A 5,195-nucleotide genomic window follows, 5' to 3' on the forward strand; every position below is an offset into this window, starting at 1 on the left:
TGAAGAGTGATCCAAGCAAACCTCAGAAGAATGTATATTCTTCTGTGGTTGGGTGGAATGTTCTAATGCCTGTTAGGTCTAGTTAGTTTCTAGTATAGACTAGGTTATCTTTCCCTGTTGATCTTCTGAATGTATGCTCTATCAATTATTGAAATTGTACTGAAGTCTCCATCCATTATTGTAGAACAATTATTGTAGTATTGTCCCCCTTCAATTCTGTGAATGTTTGCTTCAATTAATTTGGGGCTTGGTTGTTAGATATACATGTTTATAATTATATATTCTTGATGAATTGACTCTTTTATTAATATGTAATAGTCTTGTCTCTCATAATGTTTTTATTCTTTTTTTTTTTTCTTAGTGAGCATTTTCCGGCTGAGGCCAGAAAACCTGCAAGACAAATTCTAAAAGAACTGTAACACTCTCATAACAATTCTTGACTGAAAACCTGTGTTTGTTTTTATTTTATCCACCAAAGCTCATTTTGTATTACTATTTGCATGGACTATTTTTTCCATTCTTTCATATTAAAATTATCTATGTCTTTGGATCTAATGTGAGTCTGTTGAAAACAGGATATGGATGGTTCATTCTTCTCTATCCATTCTGCCAGTTTCTGCCTTTTGATTGGAGAGTTTAATTCACTCACATTTAAGGTAATTATTAATAAGGCAAGCATATCTGCTATTTGGCTTTTTTTTTTTTTTTTTGCACTTTTCTATCTTTTTTCACACCTTTCTTCCAATTCTACCTACATTTTCTTTAGATGATATTTTGTAATGGGTTATTTTGAATCACATTTTATTTTGTGTAAACTTATTTTTTTTCAGTTACCATGGAAGTGACATTTAATTTCCTGAATCAATTACTATTTAGTTTCTATTGATAGCAATTTAACACACTCATCCTATTTCCCTCTGTCCTTGCCTTTTATGTAGCTCCTGTAACAAATTACATCTTAATACATTATGAGTCTAATAGCATAGGTTTTTGACTATTTTTATTTCCTTGCATTTAAAACACTTAAAGAAAAAAAGAAAACCAGCACCACAAATTATAAACAAAATGATACTGGCACTTATATTTATTCATTTATTTATCTATTCCAGAGGTCTTTAATTTTATTCCTGCAGTTTCATGTTACTGTCCAGTGTCTAGAATTTTTGATTGACAGTTCTTCTCTTTCAATATATTAAATGAATCATACAACTGTCTTCTTGCCTCCATGGTTTCTGCAGAGAAATCTGTATATGGTCTTATCAGGCTTCCCTTGTATGTGATAGATTGCTTTTCTCTTGCTGCTTTCAGAATTGTCTCTTTGTCTTTGATGTTGGACAATTTGATCAGTAAGTGTCTTGGGGTAGGTCTATTGGGATATTTTCTGTTTAGGATATGCTGTATTTCTTGAATCTGTAATTTTCTGTCTTTCATAAGAGTTGAGAAATATTCCATGAATATTTCTTCTATTATTCTTTCTGCCCGTTTTCCCCTCTCTTCTCCATCTGGGACACCCATAAGACATGTATTTGTGTGCTTCATGTTGTCTCTACGCTCCCTAAGACCCTGCTCATATTTTTCCATTCTTTTCACCATGTATTCTTTTGTGTGTAGGAATTCAAATGTCTTGTCTTCTAATTCACTGGTCCTTTCTTCTGGTTGTTCAAATCTACTGTTGTATCCCTCCATTGTCTTTTTCATCTCCTCCATTATACCCTTCATTCCCATAAGTTCTGCCATTTATTTTTTCAAGTTGATGAATTCTTCTTTATGGTCATCCAGTGTCTTCCTTATATCCTTCATATCTTTTGCTATATCTTCCTTCAGTTCATTCACTTGATTTTTGAATTGATTTAAGAGATTTCTTTGAACATCTTTAATTAGTTTCTCCTTCAGTTCATTGAATTTATTTAGCATTTGTTGCCTCAACTCCTGTATCTCAGTTGAACTATTAGTTTGTTCCTTTGGTTGGTCCATATTTTTTGTGTGTCCTAGTGTGCCGGTTGAAATGTATTATGTCCCCACAAATGCCATTATCTTTTATGTAATCTTGTGTGGGCAGACCTATCAGTGTTAATTAGATTGTTATTCTCTGAGTGTTTCCATGGGGATTTGCCCCACCCAACTGTGGGTGATGATTCTGATTGGATAATTTCCATGGAGGTGTTGGCCTGCCCATTGGGTGGGTCTGAATTAAATTACTGGTGCACTATATAAGATCAGAAGGAAGGAGTGAGTTTGCCACAGCCAAAAGGACACTTTGGAGAAAGCACAGGAGCTGCAGATGAGAGACATTTTGAAGATGGCTGTTGAAAGCAGACTCTTGCTCCAGAGAAGCTGAAAGAGGACAGATATCCCAAGTGCAACTAATACTGACATTTTTGAGGAACTGCAGCCTAGAGAGGAATGTCCTGGGAGAAAGCCATTTTGAAACCCGAACTTGGAGCAGACACCAGCCATGTGCCTTCCCAGCTAACAAAGTTTTTCTGGACACCATGGGCCATCCTCCAGTGAAGGTACCTGATAGCTGATGTGTTATCTTGGACACTTTATGGCCTTAAGACTGTAAATGTGTAACCAAATAAATCCCCTTTATAAAAGCCAATCCATTTCTAGTGTTTTGCATTCTGGCAGCATTAGAAAACTAGAACAGATTTTGGTACCAGAGAAGTGGGATGCTTTTGCTGCTGAGTTTGCAAATACCAAACATGTTGGAGCAGCTTTTTAAATGGATAAGGGGAAGATTCTGAAGAATTGTGAGGAGCTTGATGGAAAAGGCCTAAACTGCTTTGAAGAGACTGTTTGTGGAAATATGGACTCTAAGGATACTTCTGATGAGGCCTTGAACAGAAATGATCAATGTGTTGTTGTGAACTGGAAGGAAAGCAATCTGTGTTTTAAAGTGGCAGAGAATTTGGCAAAATTGAGTCCTGGTGTTGGATGGAAGGCAGAATTTGAAAGTGATGACCTGGAATATTTAGCTGAGCAGATCTCCACACTACATGTGGAGGATTGTTCTAGTTTGCTAGTGCTTCCAGAATGCAAAACACCAGAAATGGACTGGCTTTTATAAAGGGGGTTTATTTGGTTACACACACTCTTAAGGCCATAAAGCATCCAAGGTAACACATCAGCAATTGGGTACCTTCACTGGAGGATGGCCAGTGGTGTCTGGAAAACCTCTGTTAGCTGGGAAGGCATGTGGCTGGCATCTGCTCCAAGTTCTGGTTTCAAAATGGCTTTCTGCCAGGATGTTCCTTTCTAAGCCACAGCTTCTCTTCAAAATGTCACTCTCAGTTGCTCTTGGGGAGTTTGTCCCCTCAGCTTCTCTGGAGCAGAAGTCTGCTTTTAAAGGCCATCTTCAAAATGTCTCTCATATGCAGCTCCTGTGCTTTCTTCAAAGTGTCCCTCTTGGCTGTGGCAGCTTGCTTCTTCTGTCTGATCTTATATAGTGCCCCAGTAATTTAACTCAGACCCACCCTGTATGGGTGGGGTAACACCTCCATGGAAATTATCCAATCAGAGTCATCACCTATAGCTGGGTGGGGCACATCTCCATGGAAACACTCAAAGAATTATAATCTAATTAACACTGAAAGTTCTGCCCACGCAAGATTACATCAAAGATAATGGTGTTTGGGGGACATAAAACATTCAAACTGACACATTCCACCCCCTGGATCCCAAAATGACATTATCTTTCCATATACAAAATACATTCATCCCACAACAATATCACAGAAACTTAAATCATTTCAGTAACAATAGTTAAATACAAGAGTCCATCAAAAGCAATTATAGGTGTGGTCAGTCCTAAGGCATAATTTTCCTTTAGCTGTGTATCTGTGAACTTAGAACAAGTTATGTGATTCCAATATACAAAGGAGGGACATTCATGGGCTAAACATTCCCATTGCCATAAGGAGAAACAGTAAGGAAAACGGTTAACAAGACCAAAACAGTTCCTAAAATCCACAGGACAAACTCCATTAGATTTCAAAGTCTGAGAGTCATTAACAGAATGATGTTGTATTCTTGGGGCTTGAGAGAGTGGGAGTGTAACCCAACCTAAGGGACTTCGTGGTAGCTCTTTCCTCTCCAAACACTTGGGTGAGTGTTCCAACATATTCACACATTGGGGAGACCACCTACTTGGTCTCACCCTCCTCAAACTTTGGGGCAGCACCCGTATTCCCTTCCATCTCTGGGGCACATGTTCAACCCCTTCAGAACAGCATGGTGGCAGACAGGCTCTCCACAATTCCCTGGGAATGTGCTCCACCCTCTTTGGAGCTTGGGGTGGCAAAACATTTCCTGAGCATCAAGGCAGAAGGCCCTTCCTCAACCTCCAGGGCAAACTCACCCTTTCCATGCATGTGGGTCACTATGCTCTCCCAGCCTGAGACCTCTTGACTCCAGACTTCAACCACCATGGCTCTATCTTTGAAGAAATTTTTCCTTCAATTTCTTCTTTGTCTGTCTCCTCCAGTCCAGACTGGAAACAGCTCTGTCTATAAAGATCTTACAAAGATTCTGCTGGCTTCACATGAAGCACACAGGGGTCAAAGCCATCAGACAATAGGACTTTCTACAAATCCTTTCTGCTTAAGGAAGCAGAAATCTTGGCTTGTACTGAAATGGTGGCTGGGTTCCATGTTTGATTACATCCTCATGTGGGGCTGTAACTTCTGGGATTCTATCTCCTGGAGGCCCATAATTTTCCAAACCATCAGCTTCTGGTTTCTTTGAACCCAAGAGTTCAGTTCTAAGTTTCTCTCTCTCTGCTCGCATTTTACTATAAGCTACAAGGAGAAGCCAGGTTACATCCTCCACACAAGATTACATCAAAGATAATGGCATTTGGAGGACATAATACATTCAAACTGGCACAAGGATGTACCCTGGCTTCTCCTTGTAGCTTATAGTAAAATGTGAGCTGAAAGAGAGAAACTTAGAACCGAACTCTTGGGTTCAAAGAAACCAGAAGCTGATGTCTTAGAAAATTATGGGTTTCTAGGGGGTGGAATCCCAGAAGTTACAGCCCAACATGAGGATGTAACCAAACATGGAACCCAGCCACCATTTCAGTACAAGCCAAGATTTCTGCTTCCTTAAGCAGAAAGGATTTGTAGAAAGTCCTATTGTCTGATGGCTTTGACCCCTGTGTGCTTCATGTGAAGCCAGCAGAATCTTTGTAA

The 5,195-nt window shown here is 39.2% G+C and overlaps 1 non-coding gene across 1 annotated transcript; it reads right to left on the reverse strand.

Annotated features, from left to right (window-relative positions):
* Positions 1-360: 360 nt before the first annotated feature.
* Positions 361-424, reverse strand: LOC119510568. The gene has a single exon (XR_005211970.1). It is a non-coding gene; the product is annotated as a U7 small nuclear RNA (small nuclear RNA).
* Between the last annotated feature and the right edge of the window lie 4,771 nt (positions 425-5,195).

The sequence above is a fragment of the Choloepus didactylus genome, chromosome 1, assembly GCF_015220235.1.
Source record: "Choloepus didactylus isolate mChoDid1 chromosome 1, mChoDid1.pri, whole genome shotgun sequence".
NCBI lineage: Eukaryota > Metazoa > Chordata > Mammalia > Pilosa > Megalonychidae > Choloepus > Choloepus didactylus.